This window comes from Podarcis filfolensis (assembly GCF_964270895.1).
Source record: "Podarcis filfolensis genome assembly, chromosome: 6".
Lineage (NCBI taxonomy): Eukaryota > Metazoa > Chordata > Lepidosauria > Squamata > Lacertidae > Podarcis > Podarcis filfolensis.
The window spans coordinates 72,147,487-72,167,193 of record NC_139609.1 but is presented as its reverse complement, the minus strand read 5'-3'; the positions used below and the strand labels follow the sequence as shown (position 1 = coordinate 72,167,193).

Here is a 19,707-nt window from a genome sequence, read left to right as displayed (position 1 = left end):
GATTAAAACTAGAAATGGATATGATGAGGAGCATTGCTGAGATCAAGGCTTAGAGCTGGCCTCCCCATTCCAGAGGTCAATGGGGTTTTAAGTTTTGCAAACGTAATAGGTTCAAAACTATGAACCAGGTCTTGCAAGCTTATTGCAGCGGTATGAAAATTTCAAGATAAAAATATCCAAATCTATACTTGCCGCCTATTTGCCTTGGGTGGATAAGCTTCTTCTACCTTTCCCCGTGCAGTCATATAGAATAGAAACTTTCAAAGTGGAAGCTGTGTGTGTGTGTTTTAAGTATATTTGCAGCTGGGAAAATAATCGTGGAACAATGGTCTCTGTGGGAAATGTGGGATTTGCTTCAATTCAATATAGAATAAGAGAACTGAGGATTTATGAAATCTTCATTCGACGATTTCTAGGCTTAGCTTGAAGTGCTAGGTTTCAAAGAGCTGTGCAGAAACTGCCACTGGGTGTGAGCTGGACTGGGAGAAAGTGGCAGCACATGGGCAGGGAGGAGAAAGGGACCAACACTCCTCAAGAAGAGGAAAGACTCAGTGTCCTTTGGCTGCACACCTCTTCATTATTCAAGGAAGGGTTATGGCTCAGTGGTAGAGCATTCACTTTGCATGCAGAAATTCCCAGGATCCATCCCTGGCATCTCCAAGTGGGACTGGGAGAGAATGCTGAAGATCTGCTACTGGACTAGATGGCCCACTGGTCTGTTGTTCCTAAGTACAGAGAAGAGGTTTAAGTGAAGCTTTTAAACAGCCCTTCATTCAATCATCAAGGGCAATTTCCAAAATACTGGGGGAGGCTGGTCTATTATTAGAGCAAATGGGGCACTTGCCTGCCTTCTTATGTGCCTCTGATCCAGGCACTGGCTGCCAGCTTCCCCATCCTTAGTCTCAGCAAGGAGGAAGATGGGAGCAAGGACTAGAATGAATTAGCTCTGTCTCTCATTGGCTCTGGCGCCACCTACTGTTGGGCTCCCTGCCTTCCACCCTACCAATCCCCCCGAGCACCAAGTAAAATACTATTTAAAACACTGCCAATAAAAACTATTTAAACGGTTTTAATAAAATAATTCTTGAGTTTCAAACCACTTTAGTATCAACAAGTACCTACAGTGACACCTTCCAGACTGTCTCATGGCAGCCTAAGCAGGCCTTTCGATGGCTGTGGTTGTGCTTGTTTCTGGCTCTGGCTCTGGCTCCACCTAGTGTTGGCCTCCTGCCTTACACTGCATCAGTTCCAATGGGCACCAGCCATCACTGGTGGCTTTTGCAGGGAGCCTATAGACTGGTGGACCGTCCCAGGCTGCATAACAACAGCCTGTCTATCCAGCAGCTCTTTATTATGGTTGAAAGAAAGTGACACACAGACCCAGCTCACAAGCATTTTGTGTGCTAGGTTAGTGAGGGATGTGGGAAATAAGTCAAAAGCCCAGAAGCTTTATTGCAACCAGAGGTGTCAGGTGCTATTACTTTGTCAAACAAGCACAAAATATTTCATACAAGAATTGCAAGGAGCGGACAACGGGTTTTCACTGTGGGGTTCGGGTGATGCAGACGTGCCGGTTGATTAGCAAGTGTCCACATCTCTCTGTGTCCTCTGGGGACAAGATAGCAGTGGCAGGGACTGACAAAAAGCTGTGAGCTCTCGAGCCAATGAGAACTCCCAGCCAGCACTTGTTTTATTTATGAACTCTCCAAGGCTTGATATTAAACAGAAGTGAGATGTTATCAAAACACTGTTTTATCTCATTCGGAGCCTCTAACCATACAGGTACCATGGGCAGGAGGAGGGAGGTGTTAGACCGCCTGTCTCTTCTGCCCGGTAACTGAATCTGCAGGGAGATTCCCACAAGGTGATCCAGGCAGCCTCTTTCAGCCTGGCATGATCCCCTTAGAAGGCTTATAACTGGGCGAGATGAGTCCCTTTTCCTTATGACTCTCTTCCATGGTCAGGCTGCCAATCTGAAAAAGAAATGATCACATTTAGACTGTAGGGTAGGCTTCTGCATGGATGCTGCATTGGTCACATAAGGAGTAGAAACAGCATTGTGTCTTCCAGATGTTTTGGACCAGAACTCCCAGCAGCCCCCGTCAGCAAGGGAACTGTAGTCCAAACCATCTGGAGGACACTGGACTGAGGAAGGTTGGAGCAGAATCTTTCCTCTCCAACATCTACCAGTAAAAACACCTGTCAGCTGCTGAGAGACCACACCCTCCAACATCCCAGTGAGGCAAATCAGAACATGACCTTTATGGAGGCCATGCCTCTCTCATGCAGGCATACCCCCTTTCACTCAGGCCACGCCCCTTTCCTCGGCTCCCTCATTCCTTTGAGGATGGCAGTATCAGCACATGTTCCATTTGCTATGCCTTCCAAATGGCTGATTTGTGGCCTTTTTCAAAAAAAGAATGAATCAGAAACTGGGCATCATCCAGAATTGGCTGGAAAGTAACATCAGGGGTCAAGGCATTAGCAATAAAGATGGCCCCTCGGCAATGCACCTGCATGGTAACAACAGATCGCTTACATTCTCCATGGCTGCCATCTTGTCTCTTGTTTCAACTCTTGATTTTGGCCAGACCACTGTTATAATGCTCTGCGGAGCCATCTTGTGAAACGGGCCAGCCAGAGAGCTGCCTGTCAGATTCTTTTCATTCCTTCCCTTGCCTTCACTTCTTTCATGGAGGCAGCCATTTCCTTGCTTAACAACAGGGCTTCATTAACCATATTGCTAAGCACACCGCAGAGCAGGGACCCAGCCCAATTAGGGCCCCTGCTGCTGTGGTTTAATTATTTAGGGTTCCCCAATGTGAAAAGCATGTTCATTTTGCTCCCAGCACCAGGTTTCTTTCAAATTCCTTGCAGCTGAGAATGCACTGCTGTTCTTTCATCATAAAGCAGGGCAGCATTAAGCATCTCCCCAGCTTGAGGTAAATGTAAACCAACGGTAGCCTGACCGCCATGGTGAGTAGAGGATTCTCTGTCGTGCAAAATACTACTTTGCAGGACAGGGAAGAATACATGGAGCAGAACTTTTTGGGCTTCTGTATGTGATCATATGTGTGACAGACAATGTATACAATTGCCTGGGCTTTTATGAGCAAATGGTGGTAGATGTGAGGCTGCATGTTTCAAGGCAGTAGATGGGATCCAATTGGATTCCACTTGAAGCTCTTGTGCTCACAGCTGGGAGAAGGCCTTAGCTCAATGTTAAAGTACATACTTTGCATGCAAAAGGTCTCAGATTCCATTCCCAGAATATCCTGGTAGGGTAAGGAGAGAAACTGGATAGCAACTGCCATTAAGTGCATGCAGTGCTGAGCTAGACTAGATTGACCAGTGACCTGTGTTTCTATTGATCCAGTGGAGGTGTCCGCTAATGGAGGGGAAAGGAGGGGATTTTTTGCTAAATCCTTCTTACAACTATAGAAAGCATACACACACCCAGCACTGTCTTCCGTCCTGTTCTGGAGAGTCCGCCAACTCTCTGAAATGGATTTTTGTGGGTGCTGGGGACTGTAGGAGGGAGGAGGGGTTGCATTGCATCTTCCATTAATGGACAACCCTCCTGAAAAAAACCCTTCTGCAGTTGCAAAAGCACCAACTGGATTCCACCCAAAGAGCCTCAGAAAATGACTTGGTAAATTCCTTCCTCTGTGCTTCTTAATCTGTCACTGTCTGGCCACATACTTTCTCTGGAAAGTTCATTTCACTCTTTTCATATAACCTCGCATATAAGGACCGCAGTTGTTCTGCAGTCACTATACATTCTCATATCAATGTCCTCGAATGCATGCAAGATTCAAGTATAGACCTAAGGGTACATCAATCACAGCTACTTATGAGAGATTAATACTCCTGTATAGAGTGAATATGCTTTAACCTATTTGCATTCACATACTGGTAAGAGAGATAATTTTCTCATGCTCTCAGAAGTGCACATTAGTGTATTTCAGAATCCTTAGGCATTCTTTTTTTGAATGAAGTCCCAGTTGTTGCCTTATGGGACAGAAACGTGAGCTTATGCAATGAAACGGAACCTTTCTGGACAGGGAAAGTCCAAGAACTTAAGTTGCGTGAGGTTTTCAGAATTCTGTTGGAGAACCTAGACCCTTCCCATCAGGGGTAAAGAACTAGTGGCGTGCAGGTTGCTGGACTACAACTCCCATCATCCCTGACCATTGGCCATGATGTCTGGGGCTGATGAGAGTTGAAGTCCAACAACATCCTGAGGGCTTTATAAAACTACAGCTTCTAATTCTTCCTGGAAAGAGGGGATGACTGATCAGCCAGGTTGAAGTCTATAGTGTGGACTGTGGATATGTCTTTAGACTAAAGCAGTGGTTCTGACTTTTTAAACTAGGGCCCACTTAGGATGGCTTAAAATTACTGAAGCTCACCAGTCACAGAATGGTGGTGCAGGGACAGAGCCAGTATCAAAATGGAAGCAGATGGCGGCAGAGTTTGGCATAATCAGTTGGCAACTGCTGACATCACTTTCTACTGATACCTATTTCTTCTTTGGAAACTGCTAAATTCTTGACCCAGTGTTTTCCTTGCACCAAGGAGTTCCATAGTTTAGCTTTTCTCAAACTAAGTACAGACATTTGCTCCTTTACTCAGCATGCAAGGAGTTGCTGCTACTGGCATTGACCCAATTAGAAGCCTAGGGCACAGCTAGGGGACGAGGTAGCGGGGCATTGGGCAAGTTGCGGGACATTGGGCAGGCTGTGGCTCTGAGCACTACCTGAAAGTGACCCAAGGCCCAAACTAGCTTTTAATATTGTCTTGTTTCAAGAGACAGTTCCCATTTTAAGGGATCGTCCTTAGTCAGTATCATAAAAACTCTAGTGGGCATTCCAATTAACTATGAGGCACTGGTATTCCAGAGACGCAACATCACAGCTCCAGGTCCCAGGTTTTGACATTTTGCATTACCAGTGCTGTTAGCTATTCAGCCTTGCCTTTAGCAAGATTCCCTCCCCTTTTCATCTTGATGCTGATCTTCATCTGAAGGAATATATGTATGTTGGGCCCTGGTGTATTGGGAGCCTAGGAAATAAGAGGCTTGATGTTTAAGGGACAGAACATCCCAGAATCAAATGTCATGGGTTTCATACATGCATACAGCAAAAAAAAAAAAAAACCAAAAAACCAACCCCACCTGAGATCATCTGAGATGCCCTCTGTCCTGTCAATCCAGAATAAAGCCTGAGATGGACAAGTAGCAGTTTAATATTTTTATGCCAATTTGCAATCTCGATCTGTGGCTGCTTCAGCTCCCATTGTTTTACCTGTGAAAGACTTCTCTGTTGTGTGATACCAACCGACCAGGGATCACCTCATCAACATAGTGATTGACATAGATCAACATACTGATTCATATACTCAACCAATGCAGCTACATGGCAATATCATTGAGGGGGGAAACCAATCCTTCACTGAATTTAGAACCTGAAGCAATCTGGGTTATTGCTGGCTTTCTTTTTTAACTGAGACAGTTTGTCTGCTCACTCTCACTGTCACTGTCAAATTACAACTAAGAGGTTTGTGGCACCTTTAAGACTAACAAATTTATTATGGCATAAGCTTTCTTTGGACCACAGTCCACTACATCAGATGCATGAAGCATATTTCAGGTACATAGATTGGAGAAGGTTATAGCACTAAATGTGCTAATGACCAAATGCCTGTGCTGTCATTTTGTGAATGACCATTGTTCAAAACATAATTATTACCTTCTATACTTTTTTGAATTTCCTTTCCTTCTGACCTCACAGAGTGCATACTTCTGAACAAGAGATGGGGGAAAATGTGTTTATTGGAGATTATGCATACTAAATTGAGGATGTCCATATTGCCAGGAGAATGTACCGAGTGCAGTTGTTGTTGTTTAGTCATTTAGTCGTGTCCAACTCTTCGTGACCCCATGGACCAGAGCACGCCAGGCACTTCTGTCTTCCACTGCCTCCCGCAGTTTGGTCAAACTCATGTTGGTAGCTTTGAGAACACTGTCCAACCATCTCGTCCTCTGTCTACTGTCGTCCCCTTCTCCTTGTGCCCTCCATCTTTCACAACATCAGGGTCTTTTCTAGGGAGTCTTCTCTTCTCATGAGGTGGCCAAAGTATTGGAGCCTCAGCTTCACGATCTGTCCTTCCAGTGAGCACTCAGGGCTGATTTCCTTCAGAATGGATAGGTTTGATCTTCTTGCAGTCCATGGGACTCTCAAGAGTCTCCTCCAGCACCATAATTCAAAAGCACCAATTTTTCGGCGATCAGCCTTCTTTATAGTCCAGCTCTCACTTCCATACATCACTACTGGGGAAACCATAGCTTTGACATATGCTCATCCCCCCCCCCAAGATCTGTTGGAGATTATGCATATTAGCCTGATAATGTACAAAATTCAACTGAGATGTTCACATCCACCAAAGCTTATTGGGAACTCTGCATAATTTCCAAGAATCCAGAGAATGTGCACAATTTCCTCTTCATGGATAGATTATATACACATTCTCCATGAGGTCTGGTGAATGTGCATAATGGCTGGTTGTTATGCAAATTAAACACTCAACTTATATTCTACATAACATGTATCTGTGGGAATCCAGATACATGTTCTTTGTATAATATACAGAGAATCCTATCCTTAAATTTTCTTCACTAGCTGACTCCAGAGAGTCTCTCTGCTGCAAAAGCCCTCAGATTGGAAGGTGGATTTTCCACTCAGCTGCTTCTCTCTTTCTGTTTACGCTCTGTTTCTTTGGGTGATCAGGGGATGCTCCTGGCACATTTGTGGCAATGGGAGATTCGCTGCAGTGCTCGAAGCTTCCTCTTCTCTCCCCCCCCCCCTTTTCTCCAACCCACTCATTATCCTAGGATAGAAATAATAGGTAATTAATAACTTCTCGAGAAGCATACATTTCCTGAGCCTAATAATCCTCTTGGTGCCGAGCTTCCACAGAGATGATTGGTCAGTTAGGCATGCGCTGAAGGCATAGCATCCTTAGTGCACCAAGAAGGGTTTTGGAATGGGGGGGGAGCAAAGTATACAGTAGAAAACTCGGTTGGCATGCTTAGGTTCAAAAACTTGGGCATGTCAACAACAACATTTCTTTCCTTCTCCTAGGATGTAGCCACAAAACTAAATTGGAACAAAATATCTGCAGTAAAGTTCATAACTTTTCATAAAGTTCAACTGAATGGCTTCATAAGCAAGTCACAGTGGGTCACTGTCAGTTCCTCCACCTCTTTTGGGCCAAAGTTTCTTTTGGGCCCTGTACTACCCAGAAAAGCTCCCCTGGATGGCATATTGAGGATACAATGGAGGCAGCAAAGTACTTCGTTTTTGGTTGTATTTTGGGTTTTTTGGTTGATTCACCTGGAGTTCTTCTCCACTTGCATTCAAGCCATCCCCCCACTTGTCTACTTCCCAGCAGCATGATAGAGCCATGTAGTGGAACAAAATGTACTGGGTGAACTCTGCAGTTCTTGCTGCCTTGCCTTTTGTGTTGCCATTTCTGTGCCTTGTGTTCTTCCTTGAGTCTTCTCACTGTTTCCCCAATGAACCTCCCTCTCCTTGAGAGTGCTGCCGCATGCCCAGCTGACTAGCAACTCTACTAATCATATTCCTGGATTGGGACTGCACTTGTTGGGGCAGGTTCCCAATTTCCATGGACTCACCTTCCCAATGAAGCTTTCTTTGACTGTAAGCAAAAGGTTCCACAGGAGTTTGATGAATGACGAATCAAGAAAAAGTATTAATCGATCAGCTAAAATGAATGCATGCCTATTTTATATGCAAATTCTGTTCAGCTGAAAGATCCATTGTATGATGTCACACACCATCATTCATATTCCCAGGTAAACAATCAAGGCAGGGTTTTGTTTTTTTTAATATGGATGTTTTCCAGGGAGAGATGAATAGAAATCTGAAAATTAGTCACAAACTGAAAATCTCAAAGCGATTAGCTAGGTGACTGTTGTTTATAAACTGAAAAAAGCCTTTATTTTCTAGCTTAAAAAATTCTGGTTTATGTGAAAGAGAATGGGCTGGCTCTTTAAGGAACATGGCCCTTATTCATAAAACTATTCATAAATATAGATTATGCCCACCTTGAAACTCAATGGACTCCCCTTCCATCATTTGCATTGCTAATCTAGGCCAAGGATGTGCAACCTGTGGCCCACTGTCAAAAGGCCTCTGCAAGCAATTGCTTCACACTTCTGGCAAGGGTGACCTATTCCTCCACTAGCAACCCACGGGGAAATAGGGGAGGGGAGAAGAAGGTATCAAAAAGACAGAAGAGATAAGGAATAGTGGATGGCAGCACTAGCAGGCAGTGAGACAGCAGTACTCACTTGACCTCCTGTCACCAGCATCACTGCAACTTACCAGGAGGAAGGGGGGAAAGGGCAAGTTGGTGGTGAGGTCAGTGCAGTGGAAACATGCCAATGTGTTTGCACCACGCTGACCTCACTGCCATATTGCCATTTTCCCTCCCAGTAAGCCACAGTAATGCCAGGTGATGGGAGGTCATGTAAGCACCATCATTCCACTGACTGCTGCTAGGTAGCAGAAAGAGAGAGAGAATTGAGATTAGCAGAGAAAGTGAGAAAATGGTAACTCCATGCACTTATGGTTCTGGCCCAGTGATTGCGGGCTTCAGTTTTGCCCACAATCAGTATGTGACCCCAAAAAATCTGCTGCAGGTAGAATGTGGTCCTCAATGCGGAGTGGGGGAGAGTTGTCTATCCCATTCTTTTTGCTGTTGTTGTTAGAACGTTTATTAATTTTCCAATAAAAGACATCAAATTAACATATCAAATCATAATCCAGTAAAAATCGACGGACAAAAGGTTATCTGATTTCTGACATGATTGAGGATTGCAGACCCAGAGACAAAGAAGTTTGGAGAGATAAAATCAAGATATGGAAATATGGAAATATTGATGAGAGGCAGGGCTGAGAAATGGATATGCTTCAAGGTTCAGACTGTGGGAAATCGTGAAATCAAAATTACAATTCGGAAGTTAATTTGACTTTTTTATTTTAGTTTTTTATTTTTACCCCATTCTTGACAATAGAATGGCAGGATTTGAGAGCATTTATGAATGACCCTAACAGCGCTTCCAGCATGGAGTAGTAGCCCTGTTTTCAATTATCATAGCCAACTACATCATGATAGCTAAGCCAGTGCCATGGGCAGAATGACTCGAGCCTTTGCAGTAGGGTGAGCAGCTGCAAGAGAGGGTTGAGTTTTTGCAGTTGTTTCGAAGAAGGAATTTCATCAGAGACAGCTTTTTATAGCGTTGTGCTACCAGAGTGAAAGAAGCTATAGCTGGGGAAATCTCTGTTCAGTGTAATATTAAAGAGGCAGGAGCCCTGTTTGCTGATTGCATCTAATCATTTTGTGGCACATTTCAAAGAGTCTGTCTCTGCCTATAGGTTTCTGCATTTATGTGTGAATGCTAGCAGGGCAGAGTGTGTGAATTAAGAGAAGTGAGCAGGGATGTTTTTGAGAAGCTCCAGAATATATGCTCTGATGTGAAGCCTGAGTGCATTTAAGATCATTGGAACTATTCTTTGCACCATGAAAAGAGAAGTTGTCAAAAGTGTAAAAATAAATTTAAAAATTACAACAGAGGTGCATATCCTCAACAACAGAATCCTCTTCCCTCTCCTTTGTCCATGTTACAGCTGGTTTCAAGGCAGCCTTGTAAATAAGGTTGCTTCCAGACAACCAGCTTATGGAGCGTTTGTCCTGATTTATTTGCAGGGAGATCAGATGGCATTGGGTATTGACTGAACATTCATTATGATTTGATTGCTGGGAGATGATGTTGCATCAAACAAATGTTATCCCACACTTTGCAGTGCATTTTCCCATCACTTTCCTTATTGCAAAAAAATCTGATTTGGGGATTGTGGGTGGCTTTGTTGGTCAATATCTAAATCAGCGTTGATTGCACAACTTGCATTTGCCAGCATGTGATTGAACCCCACCCCAAAACAGCAACCGTCTGAAATTGTTCTGAAACCCTGAAAGGCACTAGTCAGCAAAATGTGCAGATAAATAAAATACTATCCTGCTGGCAGCTGGAAAAGGAGGGATGGAGAGATTGGTCCTTCCTCCAACAGTCCACTGCCTTTTTCAGACGGATGTGGGGGACTGGCCTTTCCTTTTCTCTTTTTGAATTTCTTTTAGGGGGGGTATTTTTAAAAAAATACAATTTAAGTCGATGCAGAACAAAACTGGCAGAGCCCACTGGGTATGTGCTTCATGTAAATGATTTCCAAGTATGGCTCCCCAATCCCTGAGTGTTCATTCTCTTTGTGCCACCTGCTGAAAATAGCAATTTCATATGGGAGGGGCTTTTCCCTCTCTGGCAGCCTGCTTGGTTTCTCTACCAGGCATAAAGGAGGATCAGAGCCCTTCTCTGCCAGCCTGTACACTCACCAGCATGAAATTTTGACATTTACCTGCCTGCCTGCCTGCCTTCAGTCCCTTCTCACCTATGACTGCAAGGCTTGTCCTTAAATACAAGGCTGCATAACATTAAGGTATCTATAGCAGTGTGGTTCTCTTCAGTGTGCAGAATCCCAGATGATGAAAATCAAAACTGAGGTCAGTGTTCTATGCACCAGTCCCACTAAATGAAACTCACTTCCCTTGCTGAGAATAGAGACCCAAACTGTGCTCCTGGGAGATCCCACTGGCTCTCTGTGTCACAGTCTTCAGGAAACCGCACCATTTGCTCCCTTCCATATGAATGGAGTTGATCTAGTTTCTAGTAGAAGAGCTTTCTGACCTTGATATGCCCATGCTGGTCTCCCATCTCTCCTTTTTTCACTCACTTCCTTGCTGCCGCACACTCAAAATATATTTGGTCCTTTTCCAGCTCAGTTTCGCCCCTCTTCATCCATCAGGAACTGTGCCTAATTGGTAGAGAACATCAGAGAGTACTGTGAGAAAGGAATGGCTGTTGAATTTTTCTCCTCCAGATAGCAATGACAAAGCTTATGATTTAATTTTGCTCTTTCGGAGAGTCTGCAAAGTCTATGCACATGTGCACACACACTTAAATATATGTGCATACATATATGTTACATGCATTCCTAGAAAGCAAAGTCACACATTCAGTTCAGAAAAGCCCTTCAGAAACATGGTTTGGAAGCATGGAAGACCACTTATGATGGTTATACACACATCACCAACAAAGAGGAAATGCATCACTGGGGGGGGGGGGAGAGAGATTAGCACATGCTAATTTATATCTACAGGTGCAAGTTTAGAAAGAATTATTAAGACTGAAGCAGAAATACATCTCACCATAGTGGGAAAGACTAGTGCCCCAGTTCAAGAGCTCTGCTCACCTTTCCTTTTTATTATTTATTCATATATACTGAAATAGAGGGACGCGGGTGGCGCTGTGGGTTAAACCACAGAGCCTAGGGCTTGCCGATCAGAAGGTCGGCGGTTCGAATCCCCGCGACGGGGTGAGCTCCCGTCGCTCGGTCCCTGCTCCTGCCAACCTAGCAGTTCAAAAGCACATCAAAGTGCAAGTAGATAAATAGGTACCGCTCCAGCGGGAAGGTAAATGGTGTTTCCATGCACTGCTCTGGTTCGCCAGAAGCGGCTTAGTCATGCTGGCCACATGACCCAGAAGCTGTACGCCGGCTCCCTCAGCCAATAAAGCGAGATGAGTGCCACAACCCCAGAGTCGGTCACGACTGGACCTAATGGTCAGGGGTCCCTTTACCTTAGCCGGTGATCTGGCTGCCATATTCTGAACTATCTGAAGCCAATACAGTTCACACAGATTATCATTTACCAAGTGGTTAACATATCCCAGTTTGCACAGCCACATGGTAAGTCTGTTATCCATAGTGCCCTGTCAAATGGTGAGGAGAATCTTGCCACACCTCCACAGGGTAAAATTAGACATGAAAAAGTGAGGAGGAAAAAGGGGGGGAAAGAAAGAAAGAAAGAAAGAAAGAAAGAAAGAAAGAAAGAAAGAAAGAAAGAAAGAAAGAAACACCCATATGCTCTCCTTTCCTAATGTTTGGTCAAAATGACTTTCTGATGGTGAGAGCTGTTTGACAATGGAGCATCCTGCTAACTCTGCGTCCAGTGCACTCCTGCCACTACTTTGAAAAACAGCATCCACACAATGTTAACCACAATCCGTCATGTATTCATCCTGTTGTTTCCCATGAATTGCCAGATTTTGATGCATTTCCCCCTCGAACCAGCTTTGATTCTAATGGAGAGAAAAAACACAACCTTGCTGCATTTTCATCCGGTAATGTGTACACAGCCTAAGACGGCTACCCCTCTGGAAAGAAATGCATGTGTTTCCTAAACATGGGGCTCTCTCCTTCACACTTGACGCTTATTTATTTCAGATTTGGGAAGTGTTCACCTAAACGTGTAATGTGAGAAGCAGCTTCCAACTCGACTGCGAGCAGCTGGCAAAAGAGATTCCTCGGTTTCCTTCTGCCTGCTTCTCTCTGGTCTCGGATGTTTCCTGATTACACCTGACGGCGCTTTCCCTCCCCCAGCCTTAGATTGGTCATGCAGCGGTGCGTACTGCCACTTGGGAGAGCTGCTTTTCATCTCCAGGCAGGCAGTTCTTCTTCTTTTTTTCCCCTCCCGGTGTGAAATTAACAAGTTGAAGCAAAGGCAGGTCGGAAATCTCCGCCCCCCCCCCCAAAAATGGTCTAATCTCCAGTCAGACGTGACTCCAAGGCAGCTAGTGGTAAAGTGCTTTCAGAAGGCTTGTGTCTCCTTCATTAGGAAAGGTCAAAGCCAATCACCCCAGCGGTAGTTTGAGGAGAACAAGATACAGGAGTCTTATTAGGGCGATCTGTCACTGGAGCCTTTTTGCTTCCTACAAGAACAGGCAGAAGAATGCAACATCCACAAGCCCATCATGGACTTCTTTTGCTGCCACTTTCCCATCCTCTGTAGAGGCAGGTGGTTGGCGGCCCTGGAGGATGCACAAGAAATGAATGCAAATAGGCAACCTTATGATATTTTCTGCGTGTTGAGACTGCACAGATCTCATATGTCAAGAATGAGGAGCCTGGGGCCCTTTGGATGCTGTTAAGCTCCAGCTCCCATCAGTCTTAGCCAACATGGTGAGGAAGGATAGTTGTCATCAAACAACCTCTGTAGGACCACGTGTTCTCCATCCGTATCATATAAGAATACGACTTTCATCTGTGATCAGGATGGGCATGTGCCTTGCAATACATTTTAAAGAATCATATTTATGTGTTATGTACTGAGTTGAATAGGATCCAAACTGCAGCAGTCTGATTGGTCCTAGAACAATAGGATTCAGAATGCAGCAGTCAGATTGGTCCTAGAACAATGCAGCAATATGATTGGTTGGCAGGAACCACCCAATCATGCTCCAGATAGAAGTGAATCCACAACCTGATTGGCTTACAGTAGAATTCCGGAATTAGCCAATCATGTGCAGCCCATTGTGTAAATAATGTATATAAAGCAGATACCTTGAGGGGACTTTCATTCATTCCTCCTCACCACTATGAGCTGAATAAAGAGCATGAAATCACTTTGCGACTCTGAGTATATTTCACTGGCGACGAAGGTGGGATCCCGCTGAGCTGACTGCCACACACAGCACCGCAGCACCGCCACCTGCCGCACCGCTGCCTCGCACCGTGTATCCAGGCTTCAGCTCCGGGACACAAGGAACTCAGAATGGCAACCAACAGCAGCTTCTCGCCGTTCAACCCAGCATCTGGAGACTGGGAAGCGTATGCCTCCCGTTTCACCTTCCTCCTAGAAGCCAAAGGGGTCACCGATGAAGAAGACGCCAAGAAGAGGGCGATATTCTTCAGCATCTGCGGAGAGGAGACGTTTGAACTCGCCCGGGCTCTCCTTGCACCCGAAGACGTCGCTACTGTTCCATACAAAACAATAATGGAACAGCTGAAGGGGCACTTTTCGCCACAGCCCTCTGTGGTGGCTCGTCGAAATGCCTTCTATGCAAAGCGGCAAGCCCCTGGGGAAACCATAACTGGGTTTGTGACCTCTCTCCGCCAAGCTGCCCGGTTCTGCAACTTCTCAGAGCTGGAGAACATGCTTCGTGACCGCCTCGTCGGTGGCCTGAAGGATGAGAAGCTGCAACGACGCCTCTACGCTAAGAAGGACCTAACGTTCCAGGTCGCTCTGGAGGAGGCCCTGGCAACGGAAGCTGCCGAGAGGTCGACGCAAGAGGCACGGCCGAGCCAGCCGTCCCAACCGAGGGTCCACCACGAAGACCTCACCGACGACTCAGGATCCAACAGGGAGGAGGTGCACCGAGTACAGCAGCGCACTCAAGCAGCCCACATACCACAGCTGCCTCGACGAGAAGCAGGGAACTGCGCAAGCTGTGGAGACAGTCACGAGAGGAGGACCTGCCGTTTCCGCAACGCAGAGTGCAGGCAGTGCAGAAAATTGGGACACATCGCCCGGGTGTGTCGAGCTCGGCCCACCCGACGCCAGGCATCAGATGACCAATCCAAGAGCCCCAGGTCCCGGGGCCCAACACACCAAGGCAACTCGACGGAGCTCACGGACTTCCAGGTATACCAGTTGCCCCACCCCAACGTAGAGAAAATTTATGTAGAGGTACACATAGAGGGGGCCCCATGCCGCATGGAGCTTGACACGGGTTCAACTCTATCCATAATCTCGGCAAGGACCTTAAGGAAACTGTGTCCTACTGGGGGTCCCAAACTCAGGCCGGCCCCATTCACCCTCCGGGACTTCCAGAAACGTAAGGTCCCCACAATGGGGGTGGGGACCTTCAGGGTGCAATACCGAGGGCGGACGCGGCAACTGGACTTGCTTGTGGTCAAGGGCCCCTACATTAGCTTACTGGGATTGGCATGGTTTGGACCACTGGGGCTAGCCGTCACCGGGGTGAACCACACGAGCTTACAAGTGGACGTGGACGCCATATGCAAGGAATTTCCAGGGGTTTTTGATGGGAAATTGGGACAGTATACGGGCCCCCCCATTGCTCTACAGCTTGACCCCGCAGTACGACCAGTCAGGCTCAAGGCCCGCCGGGTCCCGTTCGCCCTGAAACCGCGTATAGACGAGGAATTGGACCGACTCGTGGAGCAAGGCGTGCTGGAGCCGGTGCCTAATGCCCCCTGGGAAACCCCAATCGTCACACCCGTCAAGCCGAATGGTTCGGTCCGCATCTGCGCAGACTACAAATGTACCATAAACAAGGCCCTCACGGCCCATGCATACCCAGTGCCAGTGGTCAGCCATGTCCTTGCCACCCTGGCTGGGTCGAAAATTTTTGGCAAGCTGGACTTGGCCCAAGCATATCAATAACTGCCAGTAGATGAGGCCACAGCAGAGGCACAGACGATTGTGACGCACAGAGGAGCGTTCAGGGTAAAGCGGCTGCAATTCGGTGTCAGCGTGGCACCAGGCATATTCCAGAATCTAATGGACTCTCTCCTTAAAGGGATTCCTGGCGTCACCCCCTTCTTCGATGATGTGTTGATTGCCGGGCCCACACCAGAGGAGTTTGAGGACCGCCTCCGCACCGTTCTGCACCGTTTCCAGACGGCGGGTCTCAAGGTGAAGCGGGAAAAATGTCTACTAGGAGTGCCTCAGGTGGACTTTCTGGGATTTATGGTGGACGCAGAAGGGGTCCACCCGACTGGGGACAAGGTACGGGCCATTTGTGATGCCCCAGCGCCCAAGAACAAGACTGAACTTCAGGCCTTCTTGGGACTATTGAACTTTTACCATTCCTTCCTTCCCCACAAGGCGGCGGTAGCGGAGCCCCTACACAGACTCCTGGACAAGCGGGCCCCTTGGGTGTGGGGCCAGCGCCAGGAGGCCGCATTCCAGGCAGTCAAGGACTTGCTTGTCTCAAACTCGGTCTTGGCACACTTCGACGAGAGGCTGCCGGTGGTGCTAGCATGCGACGCCTCACCCTATGGCATTGGCGCTGTCCTGGGACACCAACTCCCGGATGGAAGAGAGGTACCGGTGGCATACTTTTCCCAGACACTCAACGCAACCGAGCGGAACTACTCGCAAATCGACAAGGAGGGTCTGGCAATCGTGAAGGGAGTAAAAAAATTCCATGATTTCTTGTACGGGCGGCCCTTCACCGTGGTGACTGACCACAAGCCCTTGCTTGGCTTGTTTGCCTCCGAAAAGCAGACCCCCCAAGTGCTGTCTCCTCGTGTCCTCAGGTGGTCAATTTTCCTTGCCAGCTACCAGTATGCACTGATTCACCGCCCTGGGAAGGCGATGGGCCATGCGGACGCCCTCAGCAGGCTACCACTACCGGAAACAGGCCCCGACCCAGCACCTGCACAAGAGGTTATGAGCCTGGAGCTGCTCCCCGACCGCCCCATTCAGGCACAAGAAGTTGCACACCATTCCAAGAAAGATAGGGTCATCTCCCGCGTCCTGGACTGGGTGTGGAGGGGATGGCCCAGCAGCAGCCCCGGGCCAGAATTCGCCGGCTACACAACCCGCAAACATGAACTGTCAGCCCACAAGGGGTGCCTGTTATGGGGAAGCAGGGTCGTTGTTCCCCAGCCCCTCCGCAAAAGGGTCCTCACAGCCCTACACGAGACACACCCAGGGGTAGTAAGAATGAAGGCCCTTGCCAGGAGTTATGTGTGGTGGCCGGGGATCGACGGAGAGATAGAGGCCTGGGTCAAACACTGCCAGGCCTGCCAAGAATCCCGCCCAGATCCCCCAAGGGCCCCAGTCCAGTCCTGGGAGTCCGCCCGAGCACCATGGTCACGCCTGCATGTGGACTTCGCTGGCCCCTTTCAGGGGAAAACATTCTTCATAGTGGTGGACTCCTACACCAAATGGCTGGAAGTCGCACTGGTACCGTCCACTTCTACGTCCGCAGCCATCCGGGTACTACGCAGGCTGTTTGCAACCCACGGGCTCCCTGACACTCTCGTCTCAGACAACGGGACTGCATTTACGTCAGGAGAATTCCAAACCTTCACAGCGCAGAACGCCATCCGCCACATCCGTTCGGCGCCATTCCACCCTGCCACCAATGGCCAAGCAGAACGCATGGTGCGGACCACCAAGGACACCCTTCGCCGCATGACGCAAGGGGATTGGGAGTACCGCCTTGCCACATTCCTCCTAGCACAACACAGCACCCCCAGCTCAACGACTGGCCGGAGCCCCGCTGAACTACTAATGGGTCGGCGCCTTGCAATCAGATTGGACCGCCTTCACCCCGATAGAGCTCAGGATGAGGTAGTGGTGGGGGAAGGCAGGAACCCCCGGACCTTCGAGGCCCAGGACCCAGTGTACGCAAAGAATTTTGGGGCAGGCCCAGCATGGGTACCCGCCACAGTTACCAGGGTCACTGGTCCCGTGTCGTACGAGGTGCTAACAGATGGGGGGCAATGCTGGCGCCGCCACTGCGACCAGATACGGCGACGATTCCCGGGAGAAAACCAGGAGGAGGAAAGGTCAGAGGAGTCCCAAGGGAACAGAGGGGCAGTGAGGCCCATAGAGCAGGTGGGGCCAGCAGGAGAGGCAGAATCAGTAAATACAGAGAGGACCCGCGAAGCCAAAAGGACACCGGAACCAGAACCACGACTGAGCGAGCCGGTTGCACCAGACCAGACAGGCCCATCACAGCCAGCATCCTTGGAACATGAGCCAGAACCTGAACCCCGGACCAGGGAACACCCCAGGCCGCAACGCACACGTAGGCCACCGGCGTACCTCGAGGACTATGAATGCGACCTCCCGGGCAGGACTGGAACTTAGAGGGGAGGGGTGTTATGTACTGAGTTGAATAGGATCCAAACTGCAGCAGTCTGATTGGTCCTAGAACAATAGGATTCAGAATGCAGCAGTCAGATTGGTCCTAGAACAATGCAGCAATATGATTGGTTGGCAGGAACCACCCAATCATGCTCCAGATAGAAGTGAATCCACAACCTGATTGGCTTACAGTAGAATTCCGGAATTAGCCAATCATGTGCAGCCCATTGTGTAAATAATGTATATAAAGCAGATACCTTGAGGGGACTTTCATTCATTCCTCCTCACCACTATGAGCTGAATAAAGAGCATGAAATCACTTTGCGACTCTGAGTATATTTCATTATGTTTCTTTGAACTTTTTAAAAATAAATGTCAATGTTTTATGTGTGTGTCCTAATTTATAGTGGACATCCTTTTAATTTGAGGACAGTGTTGCTGCTATGCCACTTACTGGAACAGGGTAGGGGTAGGGTATGGAGGCAGTGAGGTTAGAATTGTGCAAGTTCATCACACCAGCCACGCCTGTGAACTGGGCTAGTTGGACAAAGAGTGTGCATTGAAATGTGGGGAATATTATGTTAGTTTTTTTTCTGATTATAAAGCTAGTGCTTCTGTTCCATTTTCTAAAGTTCCTTTCATACTGCAGTACCAGTTGTGTTACGGAACTGTGGCATGTCATGCTAAATTTCATTCACACCATTGGGTAATGTCATTGCTCCCCTACTCTTTCTGCACCTGTGTATTTCTGTTCCCCCATCATTAACAAATGACAACAACATGAAAGAACTGTATGTGGGTATACTGCCCCAAATTCCATCACTTTACTCCAGTGATTTTCCAGGTTAAAGGAGCTGCAAATGGAATTTTGCTGGAATAATAATAATAATAATAATAATAATAATAAATCTGAAATGAGCACTAAACATGTACTAATTTCCATTAATTTTCTGGAAGTCCATTTTATGTCATATGAAAGCTCAAATATAATGTGGAAATTAACAGTTTAGGGAAATGTTGGATGGATGTGAATGCAGCCATAAAAAGCTGGCAGGGCAGCTTTCTGCATTTCTAACATACTACATGAGATGGATGCTTAGTCCAATCCAGCACAACTCTTCTTAATCTGTTTAAAAGGGTGGGGGACAAGGTCATTATTATGCACTGGAACAACATTAGAAAAGGAAAATTCATTTGGACACTTACAGCACAATGCTTTACATGTCTACTCAGACATAAGTCCTGCTAAGTTCAATATTTTTTGTTCCCAGGTAAATGAACGGAAAACTGCAACCCCTCAAACAATGCATTGTCCTTCTCTTTGCTTTTGTCTCATATCAGCCTTTGGTCAGGTCAGCAGGGAGTTCCCCAACTACATGTAGCAAGGATGACATTTGCTAGCTAGCACATGATGAGAAAATAAAACTTATTTTCTCCCCCATGACCATGTGCTAGGAAAGACAGCTCTGTCATTTCATCATGGACCAGAGACTTTAGGATCAGTAAAAACAAAAACACTAAATGCTTCGCTTCAAGTACTTCGTGCCAAGGCTAAGGATTAACTAACTAACAGCTGGCATTATAAAGGTTAAGACAGATAATATAGGCTAAGAGGTGACTAAAAGTCAGGCTTCACAGCCTAAGCTGACCAAGAAGGAATTGCTTTGTGCTTACTCCATTAAGCATTAGTAGTAACATGCATGTTGTTTATGAAGGCTTCCCTACCTGCATCAATCTGCCTCGCCAGGAACCTGTCACTGTTAAATAGGTACAGGAGGCTGGACTGGATGAGTTGATGTCCTGCTCTTTTGTAGATCTCCAAATGGTCCCTCCATCACCTGCTTTTTTCCTTTCCTTACCAAATGCTATCTCTGTGTTCTGTTG

The 19,707-nt window shown here is 47.1% G+C and overlaps 1 protein-coding gene and 1 long non-coding RNA gene across 4 annotated transcripts in view; one reads left to right on the top strand and one right to left on the bottom strand.

Moving 5' to 3' along the window:
• The window catches only part of DLGAP4 (DLG associated protein 4), a 334,263-nt gene that overhangs the window by 230,930 nt on the left and 83,626 nt on the right, over positions 1-19,707 (top strand). The window lies entirely within an intron of this gene.
• Positions 1,544-19,702, bottom strand: LOC310764924. The gene is made up of 3 exons (XR_014549362.1): positions 19,549-19,702; positions 10,826-10,952; positions 1,544-1,973 (listed from the first exon to the last, which is right to left on the bottom strand). It is a non-coding gene; the product is annotated as an uncharacterized lncRNA (long non-coding RNA).